Source organism: Anas acuta, chromosome 3 (genome assembly GCF_963932015.1).
Source record: "Anas acuta chromosome 3, bAnaAcu1.1, whole genome shotgun sequence".
NCBI classification, from domain to species: Eukaryota; Metazoa; Chordata; class Aves; order Anseriformes; family Anatidae; genus Anas; species Anas acuta.
In genome coordinates this window covers 31797760-31809800 of record NC_088981.1, presented here as the reverse complement: position 1 = coordinate 31809800, position 12041 = coordinate 31797760, and the positions used below count along the sequence as shown (strand labels likewise).

Below are 12041 nucleotides of genomic sequence, written 5' to 3'. Positions count from 1 at the left end.
AAAGGACAACAGCATTTCTGCCCAGACCTGCAGACACACAGGTCAAGAGAGGACCCCCCTGTGCAGTTCATTCATTTCTCCATCCTCCTGCAAAGGCCAAGATGCCCTTCTGCTACTTCCGGAAGATGTTTGTCCACCATCCCTTAAAAATCCCTACAAGTGCAGCCTGCCCACATTAATTTACTCTACACAGGCAAGTCCTCAGGGGAAAATGCACCTCCAGTCTTCCCTGCTCTAATTTGTGCCCTAAATACAGTTCATTCTTTTATGTCCTGCAACTCCTTCAGCCTTGTTTTCTACAGGCTAAACACCACAAATATTTCAGTCTTCCAACACAGGTCATGCTTTCTGCAGCTAGGATAGCTTTCCCTCAACCTCTTTTTAATGCTCTTCTTCCCTTGGAAGGGCAGCACTTCCAACGTGCCCAAAAGTAGACGCAATATTCAAGCTGCAATTTCAATTTCTCTCTTAACTGAGTGGCTGCGTTTTTCTTTCAGCATCACAACGCTGTTGGCTTATGTTTAGTTTGTGGTCCACTAAAGACCTAGCTCCTTTAGTGAAGAGCTGTTGCCTAGCCAGTTATTCTACATCTCGTTCATGACTACTGCCACTGCAGCACAGCCTTCACACTCACTGCGCTGCATTTTATTAATTGCAAACACTTTAAACCATCAGGATCATTTTGAATTTTAATCTTGGCCTCTTCAGCATGTGGGTTTAGCATCACCTACAGATATAATAAGCATATATTCAAATCATTCATGAAAACACTGTGTTGCAACAGAGATGGAAGATAGTCAAAGATAGTCCTAGAGTTCCACCTGGTACGTCTTGGCAGGTTAGTAGTGGTTCAATAATCCAAATTACTACTACTTGAAGTAGTTTGAATTTTTGAAACAAATGTCTCCTCAGGGGTAAGTGAAGAGGGTGGGGTGGGTGAGGAAATAGGAGTATGTTCCATTATACAGATGCACTAATGAATGACAAGGAAGGCTTGGAAAACTTCAGCTATAAAAATAAATATTAAAAAAGCAGAGGAATTTATTACCAGCCATAGGTTCCCTCTCACTTCCCCTTTCAAAGGGAAGAAACTCACAGGAGTACACATTTTCATCTCCCTTTCTATTAGCACTTCTCCCCATGTAAATTGTAAGAATAAAAAACACACTTGCAATGAGCAGCCCACCTGAAGAGGTATGGATTGTCACGTAATGTAAACACCGATGGGGCAGACTGAATACTATGGCTTTTCCTCCAGATACCTTCCTTTTCTCCAGTGTCGTCCCCCCACTGCCCATCTTTATGAATGAAAAGAACTCAATATTTTCAGTTGTTGACTGCCTCAAATCTTGCAACTATTCCCTGTATAATATCCTTTCAAATGGATCAAGCCAGAGTAAATCAGGAAAAGCAAGAAGCACCTTCAACTTTAAACCATAATATCAAAATGGGTATTTCATGTTTAAGAGTTTTTATTTCATCTTGTAAGAAAAAGAAATAAACAAAGCCAACCTGCCTTGAAATAACTGAAGGGTACAATGAAGTATGAAAACAAACAGCTGTACCAGCACAGCTAGAAGGGGCTGCTGAAGTCACCTAGTTTGGGGCTGTTCTCTAATTTAAGCAACTGGCCCCAGTTATTATTTTGTTGTGTATCAGTCTGAGATCACAAAGGCCCTTTATCAACCAGTAACCTTCATCCCTGTTAAGGTACTTGAATATTAACCAAGTCATTTCTCAGTAGTTTTTTTTGATCGAAGTGAGCAGGGGGAATTCCTCATGTGGTGATGGTGGGGGAGTAATTTTAAGCCTTGAAGTATTGCACTCACTCTCCTTTGAACCCTCTCCAATCTTCCAACATCCTTTTCAGATCAGATCAGAATTAGTGACAACATTCTGATATCGTTCTCCCTAACAGCACACACTAAGATAAAAATCACTTCTTCCTTCCCATCATTGCTCCTTGTTTATAAACAAGATCGTATTTCTGCTTTTATCCTCACCATCTTTAGAATAGTTTTTTCTGTATTTACAGGCTGTTTGATGTAGCGTTTTATCACCAACCCTTTAAGAGCTCAAGCTAGTATAACAAAAACCAGTTCTCCAAGCAGAATAATCTGTATTAGCAGAACTAGAAATTTGTTATGCATATACTCATCTAATCAACAAATTCTACAGCACAGCCAGTGGCAGTGCTCATATTACACGATTTGTCCAGTATGGCTCTACTCTTTAGAAAAAAACCCTATGACTTTCGAAGCTATTTTTCTCCAGCAAATAAGCTGGATTTATGTGCTTTAGGATGAAATGCAAGGCCATGCTTCAGAAAGAGAAAACATTTTATTTGAGCATGCTCAAGCATCTTGCTCATCACTATACTTCCTCCCCCTCCATCACCTGCAAATTTGCACCACACCAATTTTATGCTTATTTGCAGGCTGCTCATGGAAACACTATAAAGCCCAGTGCTGTATAAAAAAGATCTTTGCATAATTTCAATAGAAATATATTCCTCTTTGATGCCAACGTCCTTCTGACATTTACTCTGAGATTCTCAATGTGTTTAATGCATGTTTTGTTGACACTACAGAGGAGTAATGTTCTAAAAATTTGGCTGTGAGGCAATATGAAATCAAATACCTTATACAGTCTGTTTTTGCAGTTGTGCTTTTGACCACTCATTTGAATGTTTTAAATAATACCAATTCTTTTTCGCTAAGCAATTGTTTTTTACCTTCCAACAAGCTTTAGCCACAGCCTTCTTTTAACTTGGAAACATTTGCATCTTTTCAAGAACAATAAAAGCCTTTTGTGTTTTCTTCACCAGAGACAGGCGTTTAATGAGCTCACTGTATTCTGTTGTTCAGCTCCATGGACTGAAGCAGGTCTCTCTTTATTGTCTCCTTAGCTTTGCTGGCTGGTACAATCATATACACGGATTTAATACCATACAGTTTGATTTCATCATTAGCTTTCAAAAACTGGGCATGTGCAAGACCATGCAGATCTAGACACAGGTACACATCGGTACAAAGCCTAGCACCTTAACTCGCACAGCCTGTGAAGGTGAGGTTGTGCTAAATCAGCCAGATTGCGCACTGAAGCACATTTCATCCTACAAAGCCAGCACACTTGATGAGCAAACAGCCGGGAATGACCAACTCATACACCACAAGATGAAGCAGCTTAAAAACTTGTCTGTCCATTCACCAAGAACTATAAAACCCCATGGTGAAATGGGATAAAAAACAAACAAAAAAACACAGATAAAAAAGCAAAAAAAGCAACCCACCCCTACAACCCAACTCGAGATGCTGCTTATAAAGATGGGGTAAGTGCTCTAGCTAAAACCTCACCTGCAAAGGGAGAAGGAAGGATTAGTCTTGAGCCAGATCAGCTCCCTGATGCAGCCTGAGACATGCTCAGGTAAGTGCTAGCATTGCCACGCAGGAGAATTATTAGGGCAGGTGGACTGAGGCCGGCAGGACTGCCCCTTCTGATGTCAGCCAGCGTCGGTATCAGTTTAAGGCTTATGAATCCACACCCTTTCTAATTTTAAGCAGGTTACATGGAGAGCTTTCTCTTTTAACACACTGGGTGTAGTTCCCTAGCCAAGCTGTGCTCTCGGAGCTGGTTTTAGAAGTCCCCCCCCCCCCGATTCCCCACTCCTCGCTGCTGTTCCCAGTTCTGCGCTGCGGTTCCTCGTACTCTCAGCAGCAGGCAAACCTGCAAGCCACACTGCGAGCTGGTCATGGCAGCAGCTCTCCCCGCTGACTCAGTTTACAGCAAGGGCTTACAAACAGCTGCAGCGTGACCGCTGGTAATGCTTCCAGAGAGAGTTCAAGCCCAATATAACTATTGCTGTCAGAAAGGCATTCTCTCCCCTGCCCCCCTTCTGTGCGCACTCACTTGACCCCCTCCTAAGCCAGTTCAGCACACTGAACTGGGTGAAAACTAACTAGGAAAAGGGTTTAAGGTCACACGGCTAGGAGTAGGACTGCTACTTTCAGCTGCAGCAAGTCATCTGAGAAGCTCAGAGCGCAGAGTTCTGGCAGAAGGGATGGGCAATTCTTAACTCTTCTGCAAGATAAAATTTCCATGGAATTGCATACAAATTTTATTCACTTCTGATGCAAAAATGGCTTGCTAGCTTCACTAGCTCCTGGCTTAAGGTTCCCATGGTTGGTATCATCTCAAAATGAAGTTTTTCCTATAGATAATCAAGAGTTTATTGTCACTATTAAAAAAGAAAAAAGTCCCTATTTTACTATTTCCTTAACTAGCAGCTCCTGACAAAAGACAACCTAAAATAAAAGCATCTTGCAAGATCCCACTCAAACTCCAACCCTTAACCCACTCCTCCTTCAATTCTCGAATACCCTTCTTCTCCAAGTCAAATACTCTTTATCATCTCCTTGAAACACATGAGTGACGTAGGCATATTATAATCACCGGTTCTGCTGTTATTCAATTCTCAAAGTGTTTCATGTGAAATAAGTATTTACCATCTTGAAATGGCTGATAAACTAGTTTCAGCTGAACTTGAAGGCCAGAGAACCCTCTATATGCAAAGGCTAATGATGAGGTAGAGGCACAGAGCTACAGAAAAATATCAACTTCACAGGCCTTGTTTGTTTTATCGCCTAGAGAAGGATGAATCCTCTGCTCTGCTGCACTTCTTAGGCCTCCTCCAGAGAGCTGCATGGTCATCAAGATGAGATCAAAGAGCTTGGGGCTGGAGTAGATGTAAGGAAGGAAATTTGTCAGTGAATTAATTACAAAAGTCTTCATTGAATTTCCTTTTTTTTTGGTCCACCTCATGCCCTCTTTAAGGGATGGGGGAGAAATCATGGAGTAAATAGGACTTTTAAAAATTGATTATCCATATGCGGTTTGAAGGAGATTGTTAACACAACTGAAGTAAGTGCTTTTGTTTTACCATTCTTATACGAAACAGAAGGAAAACGTGAAAATGACATCTTCACTATGAGTTTAAGCTACACTCCTAACAATACAGCTCCTCTACTTCGAGGCAGCATTTCAACAGAGGTGGGGGTCTGGCAGAGTAAGTTACAGCCGAAGGACGTGTCATATTCCAGCTCTGCAGCTCGTCAGTGACACCCGCGGCTTGCCCCAGCTGACAGGGCTGCATCACACCGTGGGGCAGTTCGGTGCTCCCCACTTCCTCCTGCCATCTCTTTTTGACAGGCGCTCAGTTCTGTCAGCTTGGGTTGCTTATACTGCATCGATCAGGCTTTTTTTTTTTCCCCTGGAATATATTGAATGCTATTGGAGTGCATTTGCTCTCTGTGCCAACAGCTGTGCTTCACATACTGCTCTTCAAACCTGGCAGGGCTGAACAGTCTCAAACAGATTTGAGAGGAACAAATATACTCAGCACTTGCTTTTTTTCATGTTTGGAAGCACTGCAGAGGTATACTGACAATATTCAGAGTGGCACAGTGGCAGTGCAGTACTGAAACTAGTTTACTGATTAACAGCTGCTATTTCTTTCCATCACTAACCCCCAGGCATTTAATTACGCTAAAATACTGCAGTCTCGGGTCCCAGTTAAAACGCCTTCTCGACACTCAGGGTTTTACCTCAGCCACTACTCAGCACCTATCTTCCCATTACTGCAGCCGTATTTCAAGAGATAAGCACAGATGTATGGCACAGCTTAAGCCAAATGGTGTATGGGATGACAGCATCTGTACAGAGAGAAGCCTGGACCTCAAGCTTGCGCGTGCAGGCAGCATGACGGAATAATTAAACGGGTCAGGGAAAGATGCCGTATCCACTGAACCCGAGCAGACCTAATGTACTGCAAGTCAAGTCCTGTCCTCTGCAGCTTTCTGGAAAAGCATTTTGAACACGTTCTTGTTCTCTTTGCGCTCTGCAGGGGCTCCTGCTCAGAGTTCTGCCTTGAGACTGTACGAGAACATAAATCTCCGTGTTTAAAGGTCAGTATTTCAAAGTGCTCCAAAACACACATGTTGTTTTTAGAAGTAACGTCAAGGGAAGGAGTATTGGCGGCAAAAAGCAAACTTCTAGTAGGCAGTCGCATTAGGGTAATGTAATCATGACTCATGCTCCTCACCCATTTCCTGACTAGGGTTGTGCATGATCAAAAGAAAGCCAGCCACAGCAATGCAGCCTCTCGTTAATGTTAGCTAGCCTGAAAGGATTACAGACTACCAGCAAACAAACTCGTTGCAGAGGATCCTATTTAAAGCCTGGCGTAAATTGACACTGACAAATGCAGTGGCGTAACACCGTGCTCAACCAAAACAACAACTTGCCTTTGTTGCGAGAAACAAGTTACAACTTTTTATGATGAGCTTTATCTATACCAAGCTTCTCACACACCTTAAAAGACTGTAAATCCTTTGGGAGCACAGGGAGAGGGAGGGGAACACCCAGTTGTTTGGTAGCCTGCAAGGAAATACACGATGCGCAGCCCTTTTGATGAGGATCACAACGAACTCAAGACTGCTATAAAACAGCTACCACCTCCCCAGAAAGGCTGTGCACGAACACGCACACACATGAAGCCAAAGCACGAGCTGGGCACGAGCAGCTCTCACCTTTTAAGAGAGGCCCTGCAAGAAGTGATCCCTGTCTCAAGGCCCAGTCCTGCTGAGCAGCATGAACGAAGCGTGCCCTTAATTATGTAAATTGGGCTTCATTTATATAAAGAGCTCTTCAGTTGAAAACAAATTTCAGGTCCTCGTTGGCACCTTGGTCACGTTTAATTTGTTCAAAACCCACATTAATGAAAAACCCCAAATTAATCATCTGTTTCCATAGAAACGAGGCTAGACTTCAGGTAGCACCGATGACACCACCCTGCAGTCCTCCTAGGCCAAGCGGGGCCGAGTTCCCTCTTCTCCCTCCCTCCCACCTCAGAGGCAGAGCCCAGCATTTGCAGGTAAATCGCTCCCCTTTACAAATGCCAACTCAGTGCTAAATATTCTCCTCAGCACCAGCCCCCACGTTCCTTATGCAGCTTCAAGCAAAGGATATCGAAGGGGACAGAGTCTGAAGCTGACCATTAATTGTACCATCCACTGCCAAAACCACTGTTTGTAGAATGAAGCCTGAGCAGCAGGGGCATCCCAGCTTCCAGCATGTCAAAAAGGCTTGTACCAGGTTTCTGACAGCCAGATTCCACCTGAATTAAACAGCGCCCTGCTTTTCTTAATGCCTCGGCTTGCCTCTCGCAAGTATCCTATGGTTTGCTCCCGGCAGGATGCAGAGCTCTGTGCTGACAGGTCGCAGAAAATCGGTCAGTTGCACAAGGCAGAAGTCACATTTAGGTCTGGCGAAGCAAACACCAGCTATATATACTAACCTATGCTTTATCTAGGTTGCACTAATTAGTTCAGAGTTGAGAGGAGCTTGTTCTGAAGCCGAGCACACATACACCAAGGCCTCACACAGCGTTGCGACACTTGCTGGGAGACTGTTATAACTCTGCTTGGTCATCAGGCGTCTCGTTTAGACAGCTGTAACAGCACCCAAGTGAGGAGCAGCGATCCCCGTGGGCATGGATGCACCTCTCTCTTCAACCAAGCCTGAGATATTGCCACACGCTGCAAGCAGTCCATGTACCAATTCACACGCCTGGCATGGAAGGCAGTGGGGTGTAGGCAGACAAATAAAATAATATTATTCCGAGACCTGCTTTACCATGTAAAGGGCACTTTTATTTGCTTAATCCTTTAATAAGTAGGTAAGGTGAACTTCTGCTTTTACTGACAGCTATTTAAAAGAAATTTCTAATGGCTCTTGCAAGCTCCAGGGAGTCAGAAGTCAAGTCGTGGGGGGAGGACTGATAGGTTGCTTAGTTGCATGGTTTACCATTCATCTGAAGAAAACGTGACATGCTGTAGAGCCTAGGACAGACACCCAGACAAAAACCGCTGCTCAAACACTGGAGGAAAACAAAACAACAAACCTCAGCAAATAAAAGCAATGTAAAGGTGGTGACAATCCAAGCCACAGAAGGAAATGCTCAGGTATTCCTGATCTCCTTAGTGTATGCAAGCAGAGCAAAAACTGAGGTTAATTTCTTTGCCCCGAGAGCAAGCAGAAACCATATCCAGGCAAGATATCCTTCATTGAATACTGCAATAATGCAACAGGATTGCCTTAACTGAAGGCACAGCGTGCCTCTCTTCTCTTGCAAAAGTCCATACTGCTTCTTTTAACAAATAGAGCCTCTGCAGAAGCACAGGGAACTTACACACTTCAGCTCCCTGAATTACAAAAGAACACACAGCCAAAGACAGCATACTGAAGAAATTCAGGAGAAAACTTCCATCTGAGGACAGCATCAACATCTCAGTCTTGCTGCTTCTGTAATGGACAGGAAGAAATCCACAGATAATGTAGAGACTGATCCCCAGAGTCACTGGATATAGCTCATGTGGGAAGGAACAGAAATACCATAACCAAAATTCTGTGAAACACATTGCCAGTAAAAGACACGTACAGTAACTTCAGCAAGAAAGTTGTTATAACAAAGCTGCCATTCCTTCTTTTCGGCTGCATATGGGTACTACCTGGATTTGCCAGGCTCTGATTTATACTGGAGGAAATCATTAAATTGTTTGCCAGCAGCTACCAAAACCCATGTTAGATGTTAGGGATGTTCATCAACATCCCTACTGCTATATTCCTACGCTTCTTAAATTAAACTACATCCATAACCATTACTGCTTTATTGGGCTAATGAATAGCATATTGCCCTAAAATAAGAAAGAAAACATGCATACCTGTCTGCTCATCCTCCAACATTAAATGTAATGTAAGGGATGTTCTGAATCCAAAAGAGGAAGACAGCAGATCACCAAGATCTCTGCTACTGATGTTCTGTATGTCTTTTTCCCAATGCCTCCTTTACCATCAGCATATTTTCTACTCTACACAGGAAAATGGGATTTTCTTTTGGTTTTTAAATTCTCTCGGAACACAAAACACCCTAAATACAGATTGTCCTGTAGTAACTCAAATTAAGCATAGCTATTTCTTTAAAGGGAAATCCTGCCACAGATTCCCTGGGTGTTTCAAACTGCCTGCCCAGGGCAGGCACTATCGCCCAGCACGCCAACACAGGTTGGAAGAGCATTACTTGTTAAAACGAAATCTCAATTCTAACAGCAAGAATACTGTGGATACCTGTATCCAGACAGACTTTTAATCTACCTGAATTTTGTCTGTTGTGCTCTAGTGACTAATTATGCAACAATATGAGCTAAAGTGCTGTTTTAGAACTTGACTAAGCCGAATAAATCATGCAACTCCCTTTACACCTCTTGCTATTTACCTTTCTCGTGTTGGAGAAGATACAGCAACTTTTCCTGTGTTTTTCCAGACACCAACATACTCTTCTTGGACTTTCCATCAAAAGGCTGACATTTATGGTCATTTGGGAACAGCCATGTGCTCCTTGTTCAGACCTAGCATTCATATCCTCAGCAGAGCGCGGGGAAGAGCTTACCAACATGAGAAACATCTTAGTTCACATGCTGCATTTGGAAAGCAACAGCTCCCCACCCCACGAATGACAACGAGCTCCTATTTCTGTTCTTTTTGCAAATGCAAGAAGCAACAAGGAAACCAAATTAGCATTTTGAAACACTGTACCAGATGGCAGCTACTGGTGACACTTTTCAGATAGCTTGAAAGACAACCAGATTGACTTTTTGAGCCTCTTAGTCCACATCTTCTCTCTCTGTTAGCAGTAATTAAATGCATGCAATCGTTGGAGGCTATAACCACAGTAAATCACATCAGAATTAGGCTTCTTGTTTCACTAAATAGATGACAAGATAACAAAACCAATACTACTGCAATGGGAAAAGAATAGGTCTGTGTAAGAGCCAACATAATAAGGCTGCTCTTCTGTCCAGCGCACCTACTCAAAGTACAAAATATTTTATTCCCCCGGTCATGGTATCTCAGAGCAGACCAATTACGACTTCTTACATACCAGCTTTATATGTCGGATCTCATACGAATTTCTGCCCATTACAGTAAAGAGTAGTGTCACTGGCAGTCAGACTGACTAAAGATGTTACAAATAGGAGTCAGGGTTTTTCCATTTCCCAGGGCACTACGGATGTCTTGACTTGCGTGTGCATTCTGCTCAGCGGGAGGACTTCCAACCTGCCTTCCCAGTGGCTGCTCTTTAACTCTTTTCCCTTTAAATTATCCATTTCACATGAAAATGACCTGTACTGGGGGATGGGAGAGCAGGGAAAGGTAAGAAAAATCAACTGGGAGATAGCAAAACTGAGAGGAAGAGGGATCTTGATTCTCTGATACATGAACATCAACAGGATGCTCGAATTTTAACAGTAGCCAAGCTCACAAATTCAAGACTAAAATTTAAGACCAAATCACACAGGGCATACTTTCAGAATAGAAGAATGTGCTCAAAAACAGCAGTAAGAGTTCTGCAGGCCAAAAGAGATAAGCAGCTCAAGCAGATCTTCTTGTGCTGAGGTCAAAAGGGGCTAGTGCAATGCCCTGCTGCGTAAGAGCACTGACGAGGGACAGGAAAGTTCCCCCATTTGGCCATCATCCGACCTGCTCCGGTAGCCACAACTCCAGGAGGACATCACTAAACAAAGGAGGGGTTTCAGAAGGGCCATGAGACTGATTAATGGACTAGATAATTTACAGAAACAGACACATGGAGAATTGAATCTCTTCAGCTACTTAGAGAACGAAGCAATGAGTTGGTCATGGGCTGTAACGCTGCATATGGAAAAAAAATATAATCATTGAGGGCATCCTGCTCCCAGCCACTGAATCATGATTTTATTTTTCCATGCTATTGCTTATAGTTGCTAGCATAAAGCTAGAGAAAGCAAGGGAAGAAGGAAAATATATTTTCTCTGAACAGTAAGGACAATCAAAGGCTTGTGGCGGATTCTCTGTTAATTTGGCCTTTTTTAAACATTTTTCCCCCCCAAAAAACTGTCCACGGTCTAATTCAAACAATTCAGGCAGATCCAGGAACCATACTGAGCCAGAACTGGGTAACAATTCAAGAAAGGCCTAAAACCTGTGATAGACAGGCTCCTGATTGGTCTGGCTTTTATCATTCAGGGTATGAACAGTATTTTCCCTTGACCGAACACATTAACTTTCTCTTAAGAATTAAATATTTTGGAAAGAATTTTCATCTAAGGAAAGCCACACTAAATTTTTAGAGCCCTTTTGTCCACAAATTATGTTTTCTTGGCCATAAAGATAATTACGAAGACTGAAAGGGTGAATTTCCTGAAAGTTATCAAAACAGAGTTCTCATTCAAACTGTTGTGCTTGGAAAGTTCGAGTCTTTCAGCACAAAGCAGAAAAGAAAAATAGCTATCTACATTTGACACTACTTCAAATCCTGCACAGAAAATTAAATAAATTCTTTGCTGTCAAATTGTCATGAACAGTTTGAGGTCTGCAGGCTTTAAAAGCTGGTTCTCCTCTGATGCCATACAAGCAGAAGGGCGCACGTTTCACAACAGCTTAGCCCATTCAAAGTGAGCAAGGGAAATGAAACATCTTGAAGTACAACTTCCAAAAAGGAGATCTCTCAAATCCGTGACCAAACAGAATTCAGCATCCAACTTTAGATACTCAGTTCTGGAGAAAATAACCATGAAAAATGAGCTGTGACTTGAATTTTGACAACACACCAGAAATACCATTTATTTTCATGCCACATCCCCTATATATAGTCACTGCTGTAAAATCTGACTTCAGGAGCACATTTATCCTTTAGGGATATTAACCCAAGAACTACAAACTTGCCAATTCTTACAGCCCAGTAACTTCTGACGACTCCCTCATCAGACGGACTGAAAGATCACACTGAACTGAAGGACCACAAAAATCACCTGGTGCCACTTCAGAACAGAATCCTTGTTGTACACCCTCCCTGCACAAGCTGTCCTTGCTTCAGCAGATAACAGGTTCATTACCCAGAACACGCACCCCATTTCTCAGATAACTACTTTTTAACTTGTCTGCCT

General features: G+C 42.7%; 1 protein-coding gene across 5 annotated transcripts in view; it reads right to left on the bottom strand.

The window, feature by feature from the left end:
• Positions 1-12041, bottom strand: part of CDC42EP3 (CDC42 effector protein 3) — a 33151-nt gene that overhangs the window by 6555 nt on the left and 14555 nt on the right. Inside the window, exon 2 of one of the 5 annotated variants that reach the window (XM_068676453.1) lies at positions 4627-4735. The exons of 3 other annotated variants lie outside the window; for them this stretch is intronic. The gene's annotated coding sequence lies outside the window, so the exon portion shown is untranslated. Of the gene's footprint in view, positions 1-3356; positions 3512-4626; positions 4736-12041 lie in introns of those variants that run through there. One more of the 5 variants, XM_068676455.1, reaches the window with a different exon arrangement.